The sequence below is a fragment of the Pristiophorus japonicus genome, chromosome 1 (assembly GCF_044704955.1).
Source record: "Pristiophorus japonicus isolate sPriJap1 chromosome 1, sPriJap1.hap1, whole genome shotgun sequence".
NCBI classification, from domain to species: Eukaryota; Metazoa; Chordata; class Chondrichthyes; family Pristiophoridae; genus Pristiophorus; species Pristiophorus japonicus.
In genome coordinates this window covers 460,947,484-460,973,388 of record NC_091977.1, presented here as the reverse complement: position 1 = coordinate 460,973,388, position 25,905 = coordinate 460,947,484, and positions in this window count along the sequence as shown.

Below are 25,905 nucleotides of genomic sequence, written 5' to 3'. Positions count from 1 at the left end.
TCTCTCTCCCCGCCTGCCTCTCTCTCTCCCCGCCTGCATCTCTCTCTCCCCGCCTGCCTCTCTCTCTCCCCGCCTGCCTCTCTCTCTCCCCGCCTGCCTCTCTCTCTCCCCGCCTGCCTCTCGCTCTCCCCGCCTGCCTCTCGCTCTCCCCACCTGCCTCTCACTCACCCTGCCTGCCTCTCGCTCTCCCCGCCTGCCGCTCGCTCTCCCCGCCTGCCGCTCGCTCTCCCCGCCTGCCTCTCACTCTCCCCACCTGCCTCTCACTCTCCCCACTTCTCTCTCTCCCCGCCTGCCTCTCTCTCTCCCCGCCTGCCGACACTCTCCCCACCTGCCTCTCACTCTCCCCGCCTGCCTCTCACTCTACCCACTTCTCTCTCTCCCCGCCTGCCTCTCACTCTCACCGACTGCCTCTCACTCTCACCGCCTGCCTCTCACTCTCCCCGCCTGGCTCTCACTCTCCCCAGCTCTCTCTCCCCGCCTGCCTCTCACTCTCCCCGCCTGCCGCTCGCTCTCCCCGCCTGCCTCTCACTCTCCCCGCCTGCCTCTCGCTCTCCCCACCTGCCTCTCACTCACCCTGCCTGCCTCTCGCTCTCCCCGCCTGCCGCTCGGTCTCCCCGCCTGCCGCTCGCTCTCCCCGCCTGCCTCTCACTCTCCCCGCCTGCCTCTTACTCTCCCCGCCTGCCTCTCACTCTCCCCGCCTGCCTCTCTCTCTCCGCACCTGCCTCTCTCTCTCCCCACCTGGCTCTTTCTCTCCCCACCTGCCTTTCTCTCTCCCCACCTGCCTCTCTCTCTCCCCGCCTGCCTCTCCCTCTCCCCGCCTGCCTCTCGCTCTCCCCGCCTGCCTCTCGCTCTCCCCACCTGCCTCTCACTCTCCCCACTTCTCTCTCTCCCCGCCTGCCTCTCTCTCTCCCCGCCTGCCGACACTCTCCCCACCTGCCTCTCACTCTCCCCGCCTGCCTCTCACTCTACCCACTTCTCTCTCTCCCCGCCTGCCTCTCACTCTCACCGACTGCCTCTCACTCTCCCCGCCTGCCTCTCACTCTCCCCAGCTCTCTCTCACCGCCTGCCTCTCACTCTCCCCGCCTGGCTCTCAATCTCCCCAGCTCTCTCTCCCCGCCTGCCTCTCACTCTCCCCGCCTGCCTCTCGCTCTCCCCACCTGCCTCTCACTCACCCTGCCTGCCTCTCGCTCTCCCCGCCTGCCGCTCGCTCTCCCCGCCTGCCTCTCACTCTCCCCGCCTGCCTCTTACTCTCCCCACTTCTCTCTCTCCCCGCCTGCCTCTCACTCTCCCCGCCTGCCTCTCACTTTCCCCGCCTGCCTCTCACTCTCCCCGCCTGCCTCTCACTCTCCCCAGCTCTCTCTCCCCGCCTGCCTCTCACTCTGCCCGCCTGCCTCTCGCTCTCCCCACCGACCTCTCGCTCTCCCCACCTGCCTCTCACTCTCCCCGCCTGCCTCTCACTCTCCCCACCTGCCTCTCACTCTCCCCACCTGCCTCTCACTCTCCCCACCTGCCTCTCACTCTCCCCACCTGCCTCTCTCTCTCCCGACTTCTCGCTCTCCCCACCTGCCTCTCGCTCTCCCCTGCTGCCTCTCGCTCTCCCCACCTGCCTCTCTCTCTTCCCACTTCTCGCTCTCCCCACCTGCCTCTCGCTCTCCCCACCTGCCTCTCTCTCTCCCCACCTGCCTCTCTCTCTCCCCTCCTGCCTCTCACTCTACCCGCCTGCCTCTCATTCTCCCCACCTGCCTCTCACTCTCCCCACCTGCCTCTCACTCTGCCCGCCTGCCTCTCTCTCTCTCCCCGCCTGCCTCTCACTCTTCCCACCTGCCTCTCACTCTCCCCGCCTGCCTCTCTCTCTCTCCCCGCCTGCCTCTCACTCTTCCCGCCTGCCTCTCGCTCTCCCCACCTGCCTCTCACTCTCCCCACCTGCCTCTCACTCTCCCCGCCTGCCTCTCTCTCTCTCCCCGCCTGCCTCTCACTCTCCCCACCTGCCTCTCTCTCTCCCCGCCTGCCTCTCACTCTTCCCCCCCGCCTCTCACTCTCCCCGCCTCCCTCTCTCTCTCCCCACCTGCCTCTCACTCTCCCCAGCTCTCTCTCCCCGCCTGCCTCTCACTCTTCCCGCCTGCCTCTCACTCTCCCCACCTGCCTCTCGCTCTCCCCACCTGCCTCTCACTCTCCCCGCCTGCCTCTCACTCTCCCCACCTGCCTCTCGCTCTCCCCACCTGCCTCTCATTCTCCCCGCCTGCCTCTCACTCTCCCCGTCTGCCTCTCGCTCTCCCCACCTGCCTCTCACTCTCCCCACATGCCTCTCACTCTCCCCGCCTTCCTCTCACTCTCTCCGCCTGCCTCTCGCTCTCCCCACCTGCCTCTCACTCTCCCCACCTGCCTCTCACTCTCCCCACCTGCCTCTCACTCTCCCCGCCTTCCTCTCACTCTCCCCGCCTGCCTCTCACTCTCCCCGCCTGCCTCTCACTCTCCCCGCCTGCCTCTCACTCTCCCCCCATGCCTCTCACTCTCCCCGCCTGCCTCTCACTCTCCCCGCCTGCCTTTCACTCTCCCCGCCTGCCTCTCACTCTCCCCGCCTGCCTCTCACTCTCCCCGCCTGCCTCTCACTCTCCCCGCCTGCCTCTCACTCTCCCCACATGCCTCTCAGTCTCCCCGCCTGCCTCTCACTCTCCCCGCCTGCCTCTCACTCTCTCCACATGCCTCTCACTCTCCCCACCTGCCTCTCACTCTCCCCGCCTGCCTCTCACTCTCCCCACCTGCCTCTCTCTCTCCCCGCCTGCCTCTCTCTCTCCCCGCCTGCCTCTCACTCTCCCCGCCTGCCTCTCACTCTCCCCAGCTCTCTCTCCCCGCCTGCCTCTCACTCTCCCAGCTCTCTCTCTCCCCAGCTCTCTCTCCCCGCCTGCCTCTCACTCTGCCCGCCTGCCTCTCTCTCTCTCCCCGCCTGCCTCTCACTCTCCCCACCTGCCTCTCTCTCTCCCCAGCTCTCTCTCCCCGCCTGCCTCTCACTCTCCCCACCTGCCTCTCGCTCTCCCCACCTGCCTCTCACTCTCCCCACCTGCCTCTCACTCTCCCCACCTGCCTCTCTCTCTCCCCGCCTGCCTCTCACTCTTCCCCCCCGCCTCTCACTCTCCCCGCCTCCCTCTCGCTCTCCCCACCTGCCTCTCACTCTCCCCAGCTCTCTCTCCCCGCCTGCCTCTCACTCTTCCCGCCTGCCTCTCACTCTCCCCACCTGCCTCTCGCTCTCCCCACCTGCCTCTCACTCTCCCCGCCTGCCTCTCACTCTCCCCACCTGCCTCTCACTCTCCCCACCTGCCTCTCATTCTCCCCGCCTGCCTCTCACTCTCCCCGTCTGCCTCTCACTCTCCCCGTCTGCCTCTCACTCTCCCCGTCTGCCTCTCGCTCTCCCCACATGCCTCTCACTCTCCCCGCCTTCCTCTCACTCTCTCCGCCTGCCTCTCGCTCTCCCCACCTGCCTCTCACTCTCCCCACCTGCCTCTCACTCTCCCCACCTGCCTCTCACTATCCCCGCCTTCCTCTCACTCTCCCCGCCTGCCTCTCACTCTCCCCGCCTGCCTCTCACTCTCCCCCCATGCCTCTCACTATTCCCGCCTGCCTCTCACTCTCCCCGCCTGCCTTTCACTCTCCCCGCCTGCCTCTCACTCTCCCCGCCTGCCTCTCACTCTCCCCGCCTGCCTCTCACTCTCCCCACATGCCTCTCACTCTCCCCGCCTGCCTCTCACTCTCCCCGCCTGCCTCTCACTCTCCCCACATGTCTCTCACTCTCCCCACCTGCCTCTCACTCTCCCCGCCTGCCTCTCACTCTACTCACTTCTCTCTCTCCCCGCCTGCCTCTCTCTCTCCCCGCCTGCCTCTCACTCTCCCCGCCTGCCTCTCACTCTCCCCAGCTCTCTCTCCCCGCCTGCCTCTCACTCTCCCAGCTCTCTCTCCCCCCCTGCCTCTCACTCTCCCCGCCTGCCTCTCACTCTCCCCACCTGCCTCTCACTCTGCCCGCCTGCCTCTCTCTCTCTCCCCGCCTGCCTCTCACTCTCCCCACCTGCCTCTCTCTCTCCCCAGCTCTCTCTCCCCGCCTGCCTCTCACTCTTCCCCCCCGCCTCTCACTCTCCCCGCCTGCCTCTCGCTCTCCCCACCTGCCTCTCACTCTCCCCACCTGCCTCTCTCTCTCCGCACCTGCCTCTCACTCTCCCCGCCTGCCTCTCACTCTCCCCACCTGCCTCTCACTCTGCCCGCCTGCCTCTCACTCTCTCCCCGCCTGCCTCTCACTCTCCCCACCTGCCTCTCACTCTCCCCACCTGCCTCTCACTCTCCCCGCCTGCCTCTCACTCTACTCACTTCTCTCTCTCTCCGCCTGCCTCTCTCTCTCCCCGCCTGCCTCTCACTCTCCCCGCCTGCCTCTCACTCTCCCCAGCTCTCTCTCCCCGCCTGCCTCTCACTCTCCCAGCTCTCTCTCCCCCCCTGCCTCTCACTCTCCCCACCTGCCTCTCGCTCTCCCCACCTGCCTCTCATTCTCCCCGCCTGCCTCTCACTCTCCCCGTCTGCCTCTCACTCTCCCCGTCTGCCTCTCGCTCTCCCCACATGCCTCTCACTCTCCCCGCCTTCCTCTCACTCTCTCCGCCTGCCTCTCGCTCTCCCCACCTGCCTCTCACTCTCCCCACCTGCCTCTCACTCTCCCCACCTGCCTCTCACTCTCCCCGCCTTCCTCTCACTCTCCCCGCCTGCCTCTCACTCTCCCCGCCTGCCTCTCACTCTCCCCGCCTGCCTCTCACTCTCCCCCCATGCCTCTCACTCTCCCCGCCTGCCTCTCACTCTCCCCGCCTGCCTTTCACTCTCCCCGCCTGCCTCTCACTCTCCCCGCCTGCCTCTCACTCTCCCCGCCTGCCTCTCACTCTCCCCACATGCCTCTCACTCTCCCCGCCTGCCTCTCACTCTCCCCGCCTGCCTCTCACTCTCCCCACATGTCTCTCACTCTCCCCACCTGCCTCTCACTCTCCCCGCCTGCCTCTCACTCTACTCACTTCTCTCTCTCCCCGCCTGCCTCTCACTCTCCCCGCCTGCCTCTCACTCTACTCACTTCTCTCTCTCCCCGCCTGCCTCTCTCTCTCCCCGCCTGCCTCTCACTCTCCCCGCCTGCCTCTCACTCTCCCCAGCTCTCTCTCCCCGCCTGCCTCTCACTCTCCCAGCTCTCTCTCCCCCGCTGCCTCTCACTCTCCCCGCCTGCCTCTCACTCTCCCCACCTGCCTCTCACTCTGCCCGCCTGCCTCTCTCTCTCTCCCCGCCTGCCTCTCACTCTCCCCACCTGCCTCTCTCTCTCCTCAGCTCTCTCTCCCCGCCTGCCTCTCACTCTTCCCCCCCGCCTCTCACTCTCCCCGCCTGCCTCTCGCTCTCCCCACCTGCCTCTCACTCTCCCCACCTGCCTCTCTCTCTCCGCACCTGCCTCTCACTCTCCCCGCCTGCCTCTCACTCTCCCCACCTGCCTCTCACTCTGCCCGCCTGCCTCTCACTCTCTCCCCGCCTGCCTCTCACTCTCCCCACCTGCCTCTCACTCTCCCCACCTGCCTCTCACTCTCCCCGCCTGCCTCTCACTCTACTCACTTCTCTCTCTCTCCGCCTGCCTCTCTCTCTCCCCGCCTGCCTCTCACTCTCCCCGCCTGCCTCTCACTCTCCCCAGCTCTCTCTCCCCGCCTGCCTCTCACTCTCCCAGCTCTCTCTCCCCCCCTGCCTCTCACTCTCCCCGCCTGCCTCTCACTCTCCCCACCTGCCTCTCACTCTGCCCGCCTGCCTCTCTCTCTCTCCCCGCCTGCCTCTCACTCTCCCCACCTGCCTCTCTCTCTCCCCAGCTCTCTCTCCCCGCCTGCCTCTCACTCTTCCCCCCCGCCTCTCACTCTCCCCGCCTGCCTCTCGCTCTCCCCACCTGCCTCGCACTCTCCCCACCTGCCTCTCTCTCTCCGCACCTGCCTCTCACTCTCCCCGCCTGCCTCTCACTCTGCCCGCCTGCCTCTCACTCTCTCCCCGCCTGCCTCTCACTCTCCCCACCTGCCTCTCACTCTCCCAAACTCCCTCTCTCTCTCCCCGCCTGCCTCTCACTCTCCCCACCTGCCTCTCACTCTACCCGCCTGCCTCTCACTCACCCCACCTGCCTCTCTCTCTCCCCGCCTGCCTCTCTCTCTCCCCGCCTGCCTCTCACTCTCCCCACCTGCCTCTCACTCTCCCCGCCTGCCTCTCACTCTACTCACTTCTCTCTCTCTCCGCCTGCCTCTCACTCTCCCCGCCTGCCTCTCACTCTCCCCAGCTCTCTCTCCCCGCCTGCCTCTCACTCTCCCAGCTCTCTCTCCCCCCCTGCCTCTCACTCTCCCCACCTGCCTCTCGCTCTCCCCACCTGCCTCTCATTCTCCCCGCCTGCCTCTCACTCTCCCCGTCTGCCTTTCACTCTCCCCGTCTGCCTCTCGCTCTCCCCACATGCCTCTCACTCTCCCCGCCTTCCTCTCACTCTCTCCGCCTGCCTCTCGCTCTCCCCACCTGCCTCTCACTCTCCCCACCTGCCTCTCACTCTCCCCACCTGCCTCTCACTCTCCCCGCCTTCCTCTCACTCTCCCCGCCTGCCTCTCACTCTCCCCGCCTGCCTCTCACTCTCCCCGCCTGCCTCTCACTCTCCCCCCATGCCTCTCACTCTCCCCGCCTGCCTCTCACTCTCCCCGCCTGCCTTTCACTCTCCCCGCCTGCCTCTCACTCTCCCCGCCTGCCTCTCACTCTCCCCGCCTGCCTCTCACTCTCCCCACATGCCTCTCACTCTCCCCGCCTGCCTCTCACTCTCCCCGCCTGCCTCTCACTCTCCCCACATGTCTCTCACTCTCCCCACCTGCCTCTCACTCTCCCCGCCTGCCTCTCACTCTACTCACTTCTCTCTCTCCCCGCCTGCCTCTCTCTCTCCCCGCCTGCCTCTCACTCTCCCCGCCTGCCTCTCACTCTCCCCAGCTCTCTCTCCCCGCCTGCCTCTCACTCTCCCCGTCTGCCTCTCACTCTCCCCGTCTGCCTCTCACTCTCCCCGTCTGCCTCTCGCTCTCCCCACATGCCTCTCACTCTCCCCGCCTTCCTCTCACTCTCTCCGCCTGCCTCTCGCTCTCCCCACCTGCCTCTCACTCTCCCCACCTGCCTCTCACTCTCCCCACCTGCCTCTCACTATCCCCGCCTTCCTCTCACTCTCCCCGCCTGCCTCTCACTCTCCCCGCCTGCCTCTCACTCTCCCCCCATGCCTCTCACTATTCCCGCCTGCCTCTCACTCTCCCCGCCTGCCTTTCACTCTCCCCGCCTGCCTCTCACTCTCCCCGCCTGCCTCTCACTCTCCCCGCCTGCCTCTCACTCTCCCCACATGCCTCTCACTCTCCCCGCCTGCCTCTCACTCTCCCCGCCTGCCTCTCACTCTCCCCACATGTCTCTCACTCTCCCCACCTGCCTCTCACTCTCCCCGCCTGCCTCTCACTCTACTCACTTCTCTCTCTCCCCGCCTGCCTCTCTCTCTCCCCGCCTGCCTCTCACTCTCCCCGCCTGCCTCTCACTCTCCCAGCTCTCTCTCCCCGCCTGCCTCTCACTCTCCCCGCCTGCCTCTCACTCTCCCAGCTCTCTCTCCCCCCCTGCCTCTCACTCTCCCCGCCTGCCTCTCACTCTCCCCACCTGCCTCTCACTCTGCCCGCCTGCCTCTCTCTCTCTCCCCGCCTGCCTCTCACTCTCCCCACCTGCCTCTCTCTCTCCCCAGCTCTCTCTCCCCGCCTGCCTCTCACTCTTCCCCCCCGCCTCTCACTCTCCCCGCCTGCCTCTCGCTCTCCCCACCTGCCTCTCACTCTCCCCACCTGCCTCTCTCTCTCCGCACCTGCCTCTCACTCTCCCCGCCTGCCTCTCACTCTCCCCACCTGCCTCTCACTCTGCCCGCCTGCCTCTCACTCTCTCCCCGCCTGCCTCTCACTCTCCCCACCTGCCTCTCACTCTCCCCACCTGCCTCTCACTCTCCCCGCCTGCCTCTCACTCTACTCACTTCTCTCTCTCTCCGCCTGCCTCTCTCTCTCCCCGCCTGCCTCTCACTCTCCCCGCCTGCCTCTCACTCTCCCCAGCTCTCTCTCCCCGCCTGCCTCTCACTCTCCCAGCTCTCTCTCCCCCCCTGCCTCTCACTCTCCCCACCTGCCTCTCGCTCTCCCCACCTGCCTCTCATTCTCCCCGCCTGCCTCTCACTCTCCCCGTCTGCCTCTCACTCTCCCCGTCTGCCTCTCGCTCTCCCCACATGCCTCTCACTCTCCCCGCCTTCCTCTCACTCTCTCCGCCTGCCTCTCGCTCTCCCCACCTGCCTCTCACTCTCCCCACCTGCCTCTCACTCTCCCCACCTGCCTCTCACTCTCCCCGCCTTCCTCTCACTCTCCCCGCCTGCCTCTCACTCTCCCCGCCTGCCTCTCACTCTCCCCGCCTGCCTCTCACTCTCCCCCCATGCCTCTCACTCTCCCCGCCTGCCTCTCACTCTCCCCGCCTGCCTTTCACTCTCCCCGCCTGCCTCTCACTCTCCCCGCCTGCCTCTCACTCTCCCCGCCTGCCTCTCACTCTCCCCACATGCCTCTCACTCTCCCCGCCTGCCTCTCACTCTCCCCGCCTGCCTCTCACTCTCCCCACATGTCTCTCACTCTCCCCACCTGCCTCTCACTCTCCCCGCCTGCCTCTCACTCTACTCACTTCTCTCTCTCCCCGCCTGCCTCTCTCTCTCCCCGCCTGCCTCTCACTCTCCCCGCCTGCCTCTCACTCTCCCCAGCTCTCTCTCCCCGCCTGCCTCTCACTCTCCCAGCTCTCTCTCCCCCGCTGCCTCTCACTCTCCCCGCCTGCCTCTCACTCTCCCCACCTGCCTCTCACTCTGCCCGCCTGCCTCTCTCTCTCTCCCCGCCTGCCTCTCACTCTCCCCACCTGCCTCTCTCTCTCCTCAGCTCTCTCTCCCCGCCTGCCTCTCACTCTTCCCCCCCGCCTCTCACTCTCCCCGCCTGCCTCTCGCTCTCCCCACCTGCCTCTCACTCTCCCCACCTGCCTCTCTCTCTCCGCACCTGCCTCTCACTCTCCCCGCCTGCCTCTCACTCTCCCCACCTGCCTCTCACTCTGCCCGCCTGCCTCTCACTCTCTCCCCGCCTGCCTCTCACTCTCCCCACCTGCCTCTCACTCTCCCCACCTGCCTCTCACTCTCCCCGCCTGCCTCTCACTCTACTCACTTCTCTCTCTCTCCGCCTGCCTCTCTCTCTCCCCGCCTGCCTCTCACTCTCCCCGCCTGCCTCTCACTCTCCCCAGCTCTCTCTCCCCGCCTGCCTCTCACTCTCCCAGCTCTCTCTCCCCCCCTGCCTCTCACTCTCCCCGCCTGCCTCTCACTCTCCCCACCTGCCTCTCACTCTGCCCGCCTGCCTCTCTCTCTCTCCCCGCCTGCCTCTCACTCTCCCCACCTGCCTCTCTCTCTCCCCAGCTCTCTCTCCCCGCCTGCCTCTCACTCTTCCCCCCCGCCTCTCACTCTCCCCGCCTGCCTCTCGCTCTCCCCACCTGCCTCGCACTCTCCCCACCTGCCTCTCTCTCTCCGCACCTGCCTCTCACTCTCCCCGCCTGCCTCTCACTCTCCCCGCCTGCCTCTCACTCTGCCCGCCTGCCTCTCACTCTCTCCCCGCCTGCCTCTCACTCTCCCCACCTGCCTCTCACTCTCCCAAACTCCCTCTCTCTCTCCCCGCCTGCCTCTCACTCTCCCCACCTGCCTCTCACTCTACCCGCCTGCCTCTCACTCACCCCACCTGCCTCTCTCTCTCCCCGCCTGCCTCTCTCTCTCCCCGCCTGCCTCTCACTCTCCCCACCTGCCTCTCACTCTCCCCGCCTGCCTCTCACTCTACTCACTTCTCTCTCTCTCCGCCTGCCTCTCTCTCTCCCCGCCTGCCTCTCACTCTCCCCGCCTGCCTCTCACTCTCCCCAGCTCTCTCTCCCCGCCTGCCTCTCACTCTCCCAGCTCTCTCTCCCCCCCTGCCTCTCACTCTCCCCACCTGCCTCTCGCTCTCCCCACCTGCCTCTCATTCTCCCCGCCTGCCTCTCACTCTCCCCGTCTGCCTCTCACTCTCCCCGTCTGCCTCTCGCTCTCCCCACATGCCTCTCACTCTCCCCGCCTTCCTCTCACTCTCTCCGCCTGCCTCTCGCTCTCCCCACCTGCCTCTCACTCTCCCCACCTGCCTCTCACTCTCCCCACCTGCCTCTCACTCTCCCCGCCTTCCTCTCACTCTCCCCGCCTGCCTCTCACTCTCCCCGCCTGCCTCTCACTCTCCCCGCCTGCCTCTCACTCTCCCCCCATGCCTCTCACTCTCCCCGCCTGCCTCTCACTCTCCCCGCCTGCCTTTCACTCTCCCCGCCTGCCTCTCACTCTCCCTGCCTGCCTCTCACTCTCCCCGCCTGCCTCTCACTCTCCCCACATGCCTCTCACTCTCCCCGCCTGCCTCTCACTCTCCCCGCCTGCCTCTCACTCTCCCCACATGTCTCTCACTCTCCCCACCTGCCTCTCACTCTCCCCGCCTGCCTCTCACTCTACTCACTTCTCTCTCTCCCCGCCTGCCTCTCTCTCTCCCCGCCTGCCTCTCACTCTCCCCGCCTGCCTCTCACTCTCCCCAGCTCTCTCTCCCCGCCTGCCTCTCACTCTCCCAGCTCTCTCTCCCCCGCTGCCTCTCACTCTCCCCGCCTGCCTCTCACTCTCCCCACCTGCCTCTCACTCTGCCCGCCTGCCTCTCTCTCTCTCCCCGCCTGCCTCTCACTCTCCCCACCTGCCTCTCTCTCTCCTCAGCTCTCTCTCCCCGCCTGCCTCTCACTCTTCCCCCCCGCCTCTCACTCTCCCCGCCTGCCTCTCGCTCTCCCCACCTGCCTCTCACTCTCCCCACCTGCCTCTCTCTCTCCGCACCTGCCTCTCACTCTCCCCGCCTGCCTCTCACTCTCCCCACCTGCCTCTCACTCTGCCCGCCTGCCTCTCACTCTCTCCCCGCCTGCCTCTCACTCTCCCCACCTGCCTCTCACTCTCCCCACCTGCCTCTCACTCTCCCCGCCTGCCTCTCACTCTACTCACTTCTCTCTCTCTCCGCCTGCCTCTCTCTCTCCCCGCCTGCCTCTCACTCTCCCCGCCTGCCTCTCACTCTCCCCAGCTCTCTCTCCCCGCCTGCCTCTCACTCTCCCAGCTCTCTCTCCCCCCCTGCCTCTCACTCTCCCCGCCTGCCTCTCACTCTCCCCACCTGCCTCTCACTCTGCCCGCCTGCCTCTCTCTCTCTCCCCGCCTGCCTCTCACTCTCCCCACCTGCCTCTCTCTCTCCCCAGCTCTCTCTCCCCGCCTGCCTCTCACTCTTCCCCCCCGCCTCTCACTCTCCCCGCCTGCCTCTCGCTCTCCCCACCTGCCTCGCACTCTCCCCACCTGCCTCTCTCTCTCAGCACCTGCCTCTCACTCTCCCCGCCTGCCTCTCACTCTCCCCGCCTGCCTCTCACTCTGCCCGCCTGCCTCTCACTCTCTCCCCGCCTGCCTCTCACTCTCCCCACCTGCCTCTCACTCTCCCAAACTCCCTCTCTCTCTCCCCGCCTGCCTCTAACTCTCCCCACCTGCCTCTCACTCTACCCGCCTGCCTCTCACTCACCCCACCTGCCTCTCTCTCTCCCCGCCTGCCTCTCTCTCTCCCCGCCTGCCTCTCACTCTCCCCACATGCCTCTCTCTCTCCACGCCTGCCTCTCTCTCTCCCCGCCTGCCTCTCTCTCTCCCCTGCTGCCTCTCTCTCTCCCCTCCTGCCACTGTCTCTCCCCGCCTGCCTCTCTCTCTCCCCGCCTGCCACTCTCTCTCCCCACCTGCCTCTCTCTCTCCCCACCTGCCTCTCACTCTCCCCACCTGCCTCTCTCTCTTCCCGCCTGCCTCTCTCTCTCCCCGCCTGCCTCTCTCTCTCCCCGCCTGCATCTCTCTCTCCCCGCCTGCCTCTCTCTCTCCCCGCCTGCCTCTCTCTCTCCCCGCCTGCCTCTCGCTCCCCCCGCCTGCCTCTCTCTCTCCCCGCCTGCCTCTCGCTCTCCCCGCCTGCCTCTCTCTCTCCCCGCCTGCCTCTCGCTCTCCCCGCCTGCCTCTCGCTCTCCCCACCTGCCTCTCCCTCTCCCCGCCTGCCTCTCGCTCTCCCCGCCTGCCTCTCGCTCTCCCCACCTGCCTCTCGCTCTCCCCACTTCTCTCTCTCCCCGCCTGCCTCTCTCTCTCCCCGCCTGCCGACACTCTCCCCACCTGCCTCTCACTCTCCCCGCCTGCCTCTCACTCTACCCACATGTCTCTCTCCCCGCCTGCCTCTCACTCTCACCGACTGCCTCTCACTCTCCCCGCATGCCTCTCACTCTCCCCAGCTCTCTCTCACCGCCTGCCTCTCACTCTCCCCGCCTGGCACTCACTCTCCCCAGCTCTCTCTCCCCGCCTGCCTCTCACTCTCCCCGCCTGCCTCTCGCTCTCCCCACCTGCCTCTCACTCACCCTGCCTGCCTCTCGCTCTCCCCGCCTGCCGCTCGCTCTCCCCGCCTGCCGCTCGCTCTCCCCGCCTGCCTCTCACTCTCCCCGCCTGCCTCTTACTCTCCCCGCCTGCCTCTCACTCTCCCCGCCTGCCTCTCTCTCTCCGCACCTGCCTCTCTCTCTCCCCACCTGGCTCTCTCTCTCCCCACCTGCCTTTCTCTCTCCCCACCTGCCTCTCTCTCTCCCCGCCAGACTCTCTCTCTCCCCGCCTGCCTCTTTCTCTCCCCGCCTGCCTCTCTCTCTCCCCACCTGCCTCTCACTCTCCCCACCTGCCTCTCTGTCTCCCCACTTCTCGCTCTCCCCAACTGCCTCTCACTCTCCCCACCTGCCTCTCTCTCTGCCCACTTCTCGCTCTCCCTACCTGTCTCTCTCTCTCCCCACCTGCCTCTCTCGCTCCCCACTTCTCGCTCTCCCCACCTGCCTCTTACTCTCCCCACCTGACTCTCTCTCTCCCCACCTGCCTCTCACACTCCCCACCTGCCTCTCTCTATCCCCGCCTGCCTCTCACTCTCCCCACGTGCATCTCTCCCTCCCCACCTGCCTCTCTCTCTCCCCACCTGCCTCTCACTCTCTCCACCTGCCTCTCACTCTACTCACTTCTCTCTCTCCCCGCCTGCCTCTCTCTCTCCCCGCCTGCCTCTCACTCTACTCACTTCTCTCTCTCCCCGCCTGCCTCTAACTCTCCCCACATGCCTCTCTCTCTCCCCGCCTGCCTCTCTCTCTCCCCGCCTGCCTCTCTCTCTCCCCTCCTGCCTCTCTCTCTCCCCTCCTGCCTCTCTCTCTCCCCGCCTGCCTCTCTCTCTCCCCACCTGCCTCTCTCTCTCCCCACCTGCCTCTCTCTCTCCCCACCTGCCTCTCACTCTCCCCACCTGCCTCTCTCTCTTCCCGCCTGCCTCTCTCTCTCCCCGCCTGCCTCTCTCTCTCCCCGCCTGCATCTCTCTCTCCCCGCCTGCCTCTCTCTCTCCCCGCCTGCCTCTCTCTCTCCCCGCCTGCCTCTCGCTCCCCCCGCCTGCCTCTCGCTCTCCCCGCCTGCCTCTCGCTCTCCCCACCTGCCTCTCCCTCTCCCCGCCTGCCACTCGCTCTCCCCGCCTGCCTCTCGCTCTCCCCACCTGCCTCTCACTCTCCCCACTTCTCTCTCTCCCCGCCTGCCTCTCTCTCTCCCCGCCTGCCGACACTCTCCCCACCTGCCTCTCACTCTCCCCGCCTGCCTCTCACTCTACCCAATTCTCTCTCTCCCCGCCTGCCTCTCACTCTCCCCAGCTCTCTCTCACCGCCTGCCTCTCACTCTCCCCGCCTGGCTCTCACTCTCCCCAGCTCTCTCTCCCCGCCTGCCTCTCACTCTCCCCGCCTGCCGCTCGCTCTCCCCGCCTGCCTCTCACTCTCCCCGCCTTCCTCTTACTCTCCCCGCCTGCCTCTCACTCTCCTCGCCTGCCTCTCGCTCTCCCCGCCTGCCTCTCACTCTCCCCGCCTGCCTCTCACTCTCCCCACCTGCCTGTCACTCTACCCGCCTGCCTGTCACTCTCCCCACCTGCCTCTCTCTCTCCCCGCCTGCCTCTCTCTCTCCCCGCCTGCCTCTCACTCTCCCCACATGGCTCTCTCTCTCCCCGCCTGCCTCTCTCTCTCCCCGCCTGCCTCTCTCTCTCCCCTCCTGCCTCTCTCTCTCCCCTCCTGCCACTCTCTCTCCCCGCCTGCCTCTCTCTCTCCCCGCCTGCCTCTCTCTCTCCCCACCTGCCTCTCTCCCCACCTGCCTCTCACTCTTCCCACCTGCCTCTCTCTCTCCCCGCTTGCCTCTCTCTCTCCCCGCCTGCCTCTCGCTCCCCCCGCCTGCCTCTCTCTCTCTCCCCGCCTGCCTCTCGCTCTCCCCGCCTGCCTCTCTCTCTCCCCGCCTGCCTCTCCCTCTCCCCGCCTGCCTCTCGCTCTCCCCGCCTGCCTCTCGCTCTCCCCACCTGCCTCTCACTCTCCCCACTTCTCTCTCTCCCCGCCTGCCTCTCTCTCTCCCCGCCTGCCGACACTCTCCCCACCTGCCTCTCACTCTCCCCGCCTGCCTCTCACTCTCCCCAGCTCTCTCTCACCGCCTGCCTCTCACTCTCCCCGCCTGGCTCTCACTCTCCCCAGCTCTCTCTCCCCGCCTGCCTCTCACTCTCCCCGCCTGCCTCTCGCTCTCCCCACCTGCCTCTCACTCACCCTGCCTGCCTCTCGCTCTCCCCACCTGCCTCTCACTCACCCTGCCTGCCTCTCGCTCTCCCCGCCTGCCTCTTACTCTCCCCGCCTGCCTCTTACTCTCCCCGCCTGCCTCTTACTCTCCCCGCCTGCCTCTCACTCTCCCCGCCTGCCTCTCTCTCTCCGCGCCTGCCTCTCTCTCTCCCCACCTGGCTCTCTCTCTCCCCACCTGCCTTTCTCTCTCCCCACCTGCCTCTCTCTCTCCCCGCCAGACTCTCTCTCTCCCCGCCTGCCTCTCTCTCTCCCCGCCTGCCTCTCTCTCTCCCCACCTGCCTCTCACTCTCCCCACCTGCCTCTCTCTCTCCCCACTTCTCGCTCTCCCCAACTGCCTCTCACTCTCCCCACCTGCCTCTCTCTCTCCCCACTTCTCGCTCTCCCTACCTGCCTCTCACTCTCCCCGCCGGCCTCTCACACTCCCCACCTGCCTCTCTCTCTCCCCGCCTGCCTCTCACTCTCCCCACGTGCATCTCTCCCTCCCCACCTGCCTCTCTCTCTCCCCACCTGCCTCTCTCACTCCCCGTCTGCCTCTCTCTCTCCCCGCCTGCCTCTCTCTCTCCCCGTCTGCCTCTCTCTCTCCCCACCTGCCTCTCACTCTCCCCACCTGCCTCTCTCTCTCCCCACTTCTCGCTCTCCCCACCTGCCTCTCGCTCTCCCCACCTGCCTCTCGCTCTCCCCACCTGCCTCTCTCTCTTCCCACTTCTCACTCTCCCCACCTGCCTCTTGCTCTCCCCAGCTGCCTCTCTCTCTCCCCACCTGCCTCTCTCTCTCCCCTCCTGCCCCCGCCTGCCTCTCGCTCTCCCCGCCTGCCTCTCACTCTCCCCACATGCCTCTCGCTCTCCCCACCTGCCTCTCACTCTCCCCACTTCTCTCTCTCCCCGACTGCCTCTCTCTCTCCCCACCTGCCGACACTCTCCCCACCTGCCTCTCTCTCTCCCCGCCTGCCTCTCTCTCTCCCCGCCTGCCTCTCTCTCTCCCCGCCTGCCTCTCTCTCTCCTCGCCTGCGTCTCACTCTCACCGACTGCCTCTCACTCTCCCCACCTGCCTCTCACTCTCCCCGCCTGCCTCTCTCTCTCTCCCCGCCTGCCTCTCACTCTCCCCACCTGCCTCTCTCTCTCCCCGCCTGCCTCTCACTCTTCCCCCCCGCCTCTCACTCTCCCCGCCTCCCTCTCGCTCTCCCCACCTGCCTCTCACTCTCCCCAGCTCTCTCTCCCCGTCTGCCTCTCACTCTTCCCGCCTGCCTCTCACTCTCCCCACCTGCCTCTCGCTCTCCCCACCTGCCTCTCACTCTCCCCGCCTGCCTCTCTCTCTCTCCCCGCCTGCCTCTCACTCTCCCCACCTGCCTCTCGCTCTCCCCACCTGCCTCTCCTTCTCCCCGCCTGCCTCTCACTCTCCCCGCCTGCCTCTCGCTCTCCCCACCTGCCTCTCACTCTCCCCACATGCCTCTCACTCTCCCCGCCTTCCTCTCACTCTCACCGCCTGCCTCTCGCTCTCCCCACCTGCCTCTCGCTCTCCCCACCTGCCTCTCACTCTCCCCACCTGCCTCTCACTCTCCCCGCCTTCCTCTCACTCTCCCCGCCTGCCTCTCACTCTCCCCGCCTGCCTTTCACTCTCCCCGCCTGCCTCTCACTCTCCCCGCCTGCCTCTCACTCTCCCCGCCTGCCTCTCACTCTCCCCGCATGCCTCTCACTCTCCCCGCCTGCCTCTCACTCTCCCCGCCTGCCCCTCACTCTCCCCGCATGCCTCTCACTCTCCCCACCTGCCTCTCACTCTCCCCGCCTGCCTCTCACTCTCTCCACCTGCCTCTCACTCTACTCACTTCTCTCTCTCCCCGCCTGCCTCTCTCTCTCCCCGCCTGCCTCTCACTCTACTCACTTCTCTCTCTCCCCGCCTGCCTCTCACTCTCCCCGCCTGCCTCTCACTCTCCCCAGCTCTCTCTCCCCGCCTGCCTCTCACTCTCCCAGCTCTCTCTCCCCCCCTGCCTCTCACTCTCCCCGCCTGCCTCTCACTCTCCCCACCTGCCTCTCACTCTGCCTGCCTGCCTCTCTCTCTCTCCCCGCCTGCCTCTCACTCTCCCCGCCTGCCTCTCACTCTCCCCAGCTCTCTCTCCCCGCCTGCCTCTCACTCTTCCCCCCCGCCTCTCACTATCCCCGCCTGCCTCTCACTCTCCCCACCTGCCTCTCACTCTCCCCGCCTCCCTCTCGCTCTCCCCACCTGCCTCTCACTCTCCCCAGCTCTCTCTCCCCGCCTGCCTCTCACTCTTCCCGCCTGCCTCTCACTCTCCCCGCCTGCCTCTCGCTCTCCCCACCTGCCTCTCACTCTCCCCACCTGCCTCTCGCTCTCCCCACCTGCCTCTCATTCTCCCCACCTGCCTCTCACTCTCCCCACCTGCCTCTCTCTCTCCCCGCCTGCCTCTCTCTCTCCCCGCCTGCCTCTCACTCTCCCCGCATGCCTCTCTCTCTCCCCGCCTGCCTCTCTCTCTCCCCGCCTGCCTCTCTCTCTCCCCACCTGCCTCTCTCTCTCCCCACCTGCCTCTCTCTCTCCCTACCTGCCTCTCTCTCTCCCCACCTGCCTCTCACACTCCCCACCTGCCTCTCTCTCTTCCCGCCTGCCTCTCTCTCTCCCCGCCTGCCTCTCTCTCTCCCCGCCTGCATCGCTCTCTCCCCGCCTGCCTCTCTCTCTCCCCGCCTGCCTCTCTCTCTCCCCGCCTGCCTCTCGCTCCCCCCGCCTGCCTCTCTCTCTCCCCGCCTGCCTCTCGCTCTCCCCACCTGCCTCTCTCTCTCCCCGCCTGCCTCTCGCTCTCCCCGCCTGCCTCTCGCTCTCCCTGCCTGCCTCTCCCTCTCCCCGCCTGCCTCTCTCTCTCCCCACCTGCCTCTCACTCTCCCCGCCTGCCTCTTACTCTCCCCGCCTGCCTCTCACTCTCCCCGCCTGCCTCTCGCTCTCCCCACCTGCCTCTCGCTCTCCCCGCCTGCCTCGCGCTCTCCCCGCCTGCCTCTCGCTCTCCCCGCCTGCCTCTCTCTCTCCCCGCCTGCCTCTCGCTCTCTCCACCTGCGTCTCTCTCTCCCCACCTGCCTCTCACTCTCCCCACCTGCCTCTCTCTCTCCCCACCTGCCTTTCTCTCTCCCCACCTGCCTCTCTCTCTCCCCACCTGCCTCTCTCTCTCCCTGCCTGCCTCTCTCTCTCCCCACCTGCCTCTCTCTCTCCCCACCTGCCTCTCTCTCTCCCTACCTGCCTCTCTCTCTCCCCACCTGCCTCTCACTCTCCCCACCTGCCTCTCTCTCTTCCCGCCTGCCTCTCTCTCTCCCCGCCTGCCTCTCTCTCTCCCCGCCTGCATCTCTCTCTCCCCGCCTGCCTCTCTCTATCCCCGCCTGCCTCTCTCTCTCCCCGCCTGCCTCTCGCTCCCCCCGCCTGCCTCTCTCTCTCCCCGCCCGCATTTCGCTCTCCCCAACTGCCTCTCTCTCTCCCCGCCTGCCTCTCGCTCTCCCCGCCTGCCTCTCGCTCTCCCCACCTGCCTCTCCCTCTCCCCGCCTGCCTCTCGCTCTCCCCGCCTGCCTCTCGCTCTCCCCACCTGCCTCTCACTCTCCCCACTTCTCTCTCTCCCCGCCTGCCTCTCTCTCTCCCCGCCTGCCGACACTCTCCCCACCTGCCTCTCACTCTCCCCACCTGCCTCTCACTCTCCCCACCTGCCTCTCTCTCTTCCCGCCTGCCTCTCTCTCTCCCCGCCTCCCTCTCTCTCTCCCCGCCTGCATCTCTCTCTCCCCGCCTGCCTCTCTCTATCCCCGCCTGCCTCTCTCTCTCCCCGCCTGCCTCTCGCTCTCCCCGCCTGCCTCTCGCTCCCCCCGCCTGCCTCTCTCTCTCCCCGCCTGCATCTCGCTCTCCCCACCTGCCTCTCTCTCTCCCCGCCTGCCTCTCGCTCTCCCCGCCTGCCTCTCGCTCTCCCCACCTGCCTCTCCCTCTCCCCGCCTGCCTCTCGCTCTCCCCGCCTGCCTCTCGCTCTCCCCACCTGCCTCTCACTCTCCCCACTTCTCTCTCTCCCCGCCTGCCTCTCTCTCTCCCCGCCTGCCGACACTCTCCCCACCTGCCTCTCTCTCTCCCCGCCTGCATCTCTCTCTCCCCGCCTGCCTCTCTCTCTCCCCGCCTGCGTCTCACTCTCACCGACTGCCTCTCACTCTCCCCGCCTGCCTCTCACTCTCCCCAGCTCTCTCTCACCGACTGCCTCTCACTCTCCCCGCCTGCCTCTCTCTCTCCCCACCTGCCTCTCTCTCTCCCCACCTGCCTCTCTCTCTCCCCACCTGCCTTTCTCTCTCCCCACCTGCCTCTCTCTCTCCCCGCCAGACTCTCTCTCTCCCCGCCTGCCTCTTTCTCTCCCCGCCTGCCTCTCTCTCTCCCCACCTGCCTCTCACTCTCCCCACCTGCCTCTCTCTCTCCCCACTTCTCGCTCTCCCCAACTGCCTCTCACTCTCCCCGCCTGCCTCTCTCTCTCCCCACCTGCCTCTCACTCTCCCCACCTGCCTCTCTCTCTCCCCACCTGCCTCTCTCTCTCCCCACTTCTCGCTCTCCCCAACTGCCTCTCTCTCTCCCCACCTGCCTCTCTCTCTCCCCACCTGCCTCTCTCTCTCCCCACCTGCCTTTCTCTCTCCCCACCTGCCTCTCTCTCTCCCCGCCAGACTCTCTCTCTCCCCGCCTGCCTCTTTCTCTCCCCGCCTGCCTCTCTCTCTCCCCACCTGCCTCTCACTCTCCCCACCTGCCTCTCTCTCTCCCCACTTCTCACTCTCCCCACCTGCCTCTCTCTCTCCCCACTTCTCGCTCTCCCCAACTGCCTCTCCCTCTCCCCACCTGCCTCTCGCTCTCCCTACCTGCCTCTCGCTCTCCCCACCTGTCTCTCTCTCTCCCCACCTGCCTCTCTCGCTCCCCACTTCTCGCTCTCCCCACCTGCCTCTTACTCTCCCCACCTGACTCTCTCTCTCCCCACCTGCCTCTCTCTCTCCCCACCTGCCTCTCACTCTCCCCGCCTTCCGCTCACTCTCCCCACCTGCCTCTCAATCTCCCCACCTGCCTCTCACTCTCCCCGCCGGCCTCTCACACTCCCCACCTGCCTCTCTCTCTCCCCGCCTGCCTCTCACTCTCCCCACGTGCCTCTCTCTCTCCCCACCTGCCTCTCTCTCTCCCCACCTGCCTCTCTCACTCCCCGTCTGCCTCTCTCTCTCCCCGCCTGCCTCTCTCTCTCCCCGTCTGCCTCTCTCTCCCCACCTGCCTCTCTCTCTCCCCACCTGCCTCTCTCACTCCCCGTCTGCCTCTCTCTCTCCCCGCCTGCCTCTCTCTCTCCCCGTCTGCCTCTCTCTCCCCACCTGCCTCTCACTCTCCCCACCTGACTCTCTCTCTCCCCACTTCTCGCTCTCCCCACCTGCCTCTCGCTCTCCCCACCTGCCTCTCGCTCTCCCCACCTGCCCCTCGCTCTCCCCACCTGCCTCTCTCTCTTCCCACTTCTCACTCTCCCCACCTGCCTCTCGCTCTCCCCAGCTGCCTCTCTCTCTCCCCACCTGCCTCTCTCTCTCCCCTCCTGCCTCTCACTCTACCCGCCCGCCTCTCATTCTCCCCACCTGCCTCTCACTCTCCCCGCCTGCCTCTCACTCTGCCCGCCTGCCTCTCTCTCTCTCCCCGCCTGCCTCTCACTCTCCCCACCTGCCTCTCACTCTCCCCGCCTGCCTCTCTCTCTCTCCCCGCCTGCCTCTCACTCTTCCCGCCTGCCTCTCGCTCTCCCCACCTGCCTCTCACTCTCCCCACCTGCCTCTCACTCTCCCCGCCTGCCTCTCTCTCTCTCCCCGCCTGCCTCTCACTCTCCCCACCTGCCTCTCTCTCTCCCCGCCTGCCTCTCACTCTTCCCCCCCGCCTCTCACTCTCCCCGCCTCCCTCTCGCTCTCCCCACCTGCCTCTCCCTCTCCCTGCCTGCCACTCGCTCTCCCCGCCTGCCTCTCGCTCTCCCCACCTGCCTCTCACTCTCCCCACTTCTCTCTCTCCCCGCCTGCCTCTCTCTCTCCCCGCCTGCCGACACTCTCCCCACCTGCCTCTCACTCTCACCGACTGCCTCTCACTCTCCCCGCCTGCCTCTCACTCTCCCCAGCTCTCTCTCACCGCCTGCCTCTCACTCTCCCCGCCTGGCTCTCACTCTCCCCAGCTCTCTCTCCCCGCCTGCCTCTCACTCTCCCCGCCTGCCGCTCGCTCTCCCCGCCTGCCTCTCACTCTCCCCGCCTGCCTCTTACTCTCCCCGCCTGCCTCTCACTCTCCTCGCCTGCCTCTCGCTCTCCCCGCCTGCCTCTCACTCTCCCCGCCTGCCTCTCACTCTCCCCACATGCCTCTCACTCTCCCCACCTGCCTGTCACTCTACCCGCCTGCCTGTCACTCTCCCCACCTGCCTCTCTCTCTCCCCGCCTGCCTCTCTCTCTCCCCGCCTGCCTCTCACTCTCCCCACATGCCTCTCTCTCCCCTCCTGCCACTCTCTCTCCCTGCCTGCCTCTCTCTCTCCCCTCCTGCCTCTCTCTCCCCTCCTGCCACTCTCTCTCCCTGCCTGCCTCTCGCTCCCCCTGCCTGCCTCTCTCTCTCCCCGCCTGCCTCTCGCTCTCCCCACCTGCCTCTCTCTCTCCCCGCCTGCCTCTCGCTCTGCCCGCCTGCCTCTCGCTCTCCCCACCTGCCTCTCCCTCTCCCCGCCTGCCTCTCGCTCTCCCCGCCTGCCTCTCGCTCTCCCGACCTGCCTCTCACTCTCCCCACTTCTCTCTCTCCCCGCCTGCCTCTCTCTGTCCCCGCCTGCCGACACTCTCCCCACCTGCCTCTCACTCTCCCCGCCTGCCTCTCACTCTACCCACTTCTCTCTCTCCCCGCCTGCCTCTCACTCTCACCGACTGCCTCTCACTCTCCCCGCCTGCCTCTCACTCTCCCCAGCTCTCTCTCACCGCCTGCCTCTCACTCTCCCCGCCTGGCTCTCACTCTCCCCAGCGCTCTCTCCCCGCCTGCCTCTCACTCTCCCCGCCTGCCTCTCGCTCTCCCCACCTGCCTCTCACTCACCCTGCCTGCCTCTCGCTCTCCCAGCCTGCCGCTCGCTCTCCCCGCCTGCCTCTCACTCTCCCCGCCTGCCTCTTACTCTCCCCGCCTGCCTCTCACTCTCCCCGCCTGCCTCTCTCTCTCCGCACCTGCCTCTCTCTCTCCCCACCTGGCTCTCTCTCTCCCCACCTGCCTTTCTCTCTCCCCACCTGCCTCTCTCTCTCCCCGCCAGACTCTCTCTCTCCCCGCCTGCCTCTTTCTCTCCCCGCCTGCCTCTCTCTCTCCCCACCTGCCTCTCACTCTCCCCACCTGCCTCTTGCTCTCCCCACTTCTCGCTCTCCCCAACTGCCTCTCACTCTCCCCACCTGCCTCTCTCTCTCCCCACTTCTCGCTCTCCCTACCTGCCTCTCACTCTCCCCGCCGGCCTCTCACACTCCCCACCTGCCTCTCTCTCTCCCCGCCTGCCTCTCACTCTCCCCACGTGCATCTCTCCCTCCCCACCTGCCTCTCTCTCTCCCCACCTGCCTCTCTCACTCCCCGTCTGCCTCTCTCTCTCCCCGCCTGCCTCTCTCTCTCCCCGTCTGCCTCTCTCTCTCCCCACCTGCCTCTCACTCTCCCCACCTGCCTCTCTCTCTCCCCACTTCTCGCTCTCCCCACCTGCCTCTCGCTCTCCCCACCTGCCTCTCTCTCTTCCCACTTCTCACTCTCCCCACCTGCCTCTTGCTCTCCCCAGCTGCCTCTCTCTCTCCCCACCTGCCTCTCTCTCTCCCCTCCTGCCTCTCACTCTACCCGCCTGCCTCTCATTCTCCCCACCTGCCTCTCACTCTCCCCACCTGCCTCTCACTCTGCCCGTCTGCCTCTCTCTCTCTCCCCGCCTGCCTCTCACTCTCCCTACCTGCCTCTCACTCTCCCCGCCTGCCTCTCTCTCTCTCCCCGCCTGCCTCTCACTCTTCCCGCCTGCCTCTCACTCTCCCCGCCTGCCTCTCACTCTCCCCTCCTGCCTCTCACTCTCCCCACCTGCCTCTCACTCTCCCCACCTGCCTCTCACTCTCCCCGCCTGCCTCTCGCTCTCCCCACCTGCCTCTCACTCTCCCCACTTCTCTCTCTCCCCGCCTGCCTCTCTCTCTCCCCGCCTGCCGACACTCTCCCCACCTGCCTCTCTCTCTCCCCGCCTGCCTCTCTCTCTCCCCGCCTGCATCTCTCTCTCCCCGCCTGCCTCTCTCTCTCCCCGCCTGCGTCTCACTCTCACCGACTGCCTCTCACTCTCCCCGCCTGCCTCTCACTCTCCCCAGCTCTCTCTCACCGACTGCCTCTCACTCTCCCCGCCTGCCTCTCTCTCTCCCCACCTGCCTCTCTCTCTCCCCACCTGCCTCTCTCTCTCCCCACCTGCCTTTCTCTCTCCCCACCTGCCTCTCTCTCTCCCCGCCAGACTCTCTCTCTCCCCGCCTGCCTCTTTCTCTCCCCGCCTGCCTCTCTCTCTCCCCACCTGCCTCTCACTCTCCCCACCTGCCTCTCTCTCTCCCCACTTCTCGCTCTCCCCAACTGCCTCTCACTCTCCCCACCTGCCTCTCTCTCTCCCCACCTGCCTCTCTCTCTCCCCACTTCTCGCTCTCCCCAACTGCCTCTCTCTCTCCCCACCTGCCTCTCTCTCTCCCCACCTGCCTCTCTCTCTCCCCACCTGCCTCTCTCTCTCCCCACTTCTCGCTCTCCCCAACTGCCTTTCTCTCTCCCCACCTGCCTCTCTCTCTCCCCGCCAGACTCTCTCTCTCCCCGCCTGCCTCTTTCTCTCCCCGCCTGCCTCTCTCTCTCCCCACCTGCCTCTCACTCTCCCCACCTGCCTCTCTCTCTCCCCACTTCTCACTCTCCCCACCTGCCTCTCTCTCTCCCCACTTCTCGCTCTCCCCAACTGCCTCTCCCTCTCCCCACCTGCCTCTCGCTCTCCCTACCTGCCTCTCGCTCTCCCCACCTGTCTCTCTCTCTCCCCACCTGCCTCTCTCGCTCCCCACTTCTCGCTCTCCCCACCTGCCTCTTACTCTCCCCACCTGACTCTCAATCTCCCCACCTGCCTCTCTCTCTCCCCACCTGCCTCTCACTCTCCCCGCCTTCCGCTCACTCTCCCCACCTGCCTCTCAATCTCCCCACCTGCCTCTCACTCTCCCCGCCGGCCTCTCACACTCCCCACCTGCCTCTCTCTCTCCCCGCCTGCCTCTCACTCTCCCCACGTGCCTCTCTCTCTCCCCACATGCCTCTCTCTCTCCCCACCTGCCTCTCTCACTCCCCGTCTGCCTCTCTCTCTCCCCGCCTGCCTCTCTCTCTCCCCGTCTGCCTCTCTCTCCCCACCTGCCTCTCTCTCTCCCCACCTGCCTCTCTCACTCCCCGTCTGCCTCTCTCTCTCCCCGCCTGCCTCTCTCTCTCCCCGTCTGCCTCTCTCTCCCCACCTGCCTCTCACTCTCCCCACCTGACTCTCTCTCTCCCCACTTCTCGCTCTCCCCACCTGCCTCTCGCTCTCCCCACCTGCCTCTCGCTCTCCCCACCTGCCCCTCGCTCTCCCCACCTGCCTCTCTCTCTTCCCACTTCTCACTCTCCCCACCTGCCTCTCGCTCTCCCCAGCTGCCTCTCTCTCTCCCCACCTGCCTCTCTCTCTCCCCTCCTGCCTCTCACTCTACCCGCCTGCCTCTCATTCTCCCCACCTGCCTCTCACTCTCCCCGCCTGCCTCTCACTCTGCCCGCCTGCCTCTCTCTCTCTCCCCGCCTGCCTCTCACTCTCCCCACCTGCCTCTCACTCTCCCCGCCTGCCTCTCTCTCTCTCCCCGCCTGCCTCTCACTCTTCCCGCCTGCCTCTCGCTCTCCACACCTGCCTCTCACTCTCCCCACCTGCCTCTCACTCTCCCCGCCTGCCTCTCTCTCTCTCCCCGCCTGCCTCTCACTCTCCCCACCTGCCTCTCTCTCTCCCCGCCTGCCTCTCACTCTTCCCCCCCGCCTCTCACTCTCCCCGCCTGCCTCTCGCTCTCCCCACCTGCCTCTCACTCTCCCCACTTCTCTCTCTCCCCGCCTGCCTCTCTCTCTCCCCGCCTGCCGACACTCTCCCCACCTGCCTCTCACTCTCACCGACTGCCTCTCACTCTCCCCGCCTGCCTCTCACTCTCCCCAGCTCTCTCTCACCGCCTGCCTCTCACTCTCCCCGCCTGGCTCTCACTCTCCCCAGCTCTCTCTCCCCGCCTGCCTCTCACTCTCCCCGCCTGCCGCTCGCTCTCCCCGCCTGCCTCTCACTCTCCCCGCCTGCCTCTTACTCTCCCCGCCTGCCTCTCACTCTCCTCGCCTGCCTCTCGCTCTCCCCGCCTGCCTCTCACTCTCCCCGCCTGCCTCTCACTCTCCCCACATGCCTCTCACTCTCCCCACCTGCCTGTCACTCTACCCGCCTGCCTGTCACTCTCCCCACCTGCCTCTCTCTCTCCCCGCCTGCCTCTCTCTCTCCCCGCCTGCCTCTCACTCTCCCCACATGCCTCTCTCTCTCCCCGCCTGCCTCTCTCTCTCCCCGCCTGCCTCTCTCTCTCCCCTCATGCCTCTCTCTCTCCCCTCCTGCCACTCTCTCTCCCTGCCTGCCTCTCTCTCTCCCCGCCTGCCTCTCTCTCTCCCCACCTGCCTCTCTCTCTCCCCACCTGCCTCTCACTCTCCCCACCTGCCTCCCTCTCTTCCCGCCTGCCTCTCTCTCTCCCCGCCTGCCTCTCTCTCTCCCCGCCTGCATCTCTCTCTCCCCGCCTGCCTCTCTCTCTCCCTGCCTGCCTCTCGCTCCCCCCGCCTGCCTCTCTCTCTCCCCGCCTGCCTCTCGCTCTCCCCACCTGCCTCTCTCTCTCCCCGCCTGCCTCTCGCTCTGCCCGCCTGCCTCTCGCTCTCCCCACCTGCCTCTCCCTCTCCCCGCCTGCCTCTCGCTCTCCCCGCCTGCCTCTCGCTCTCCCGACCTGCCTCTCACTCTCCCCACTTCTCTCTCTCCCCGCCTGCCTCTCTCTCTCCCCGCCTGCCGACACTCTCCCCACCTGCCTCTCACTCTCCCCGCCTGCCTCTCACTCTACCCACTTCTCTCTCTCC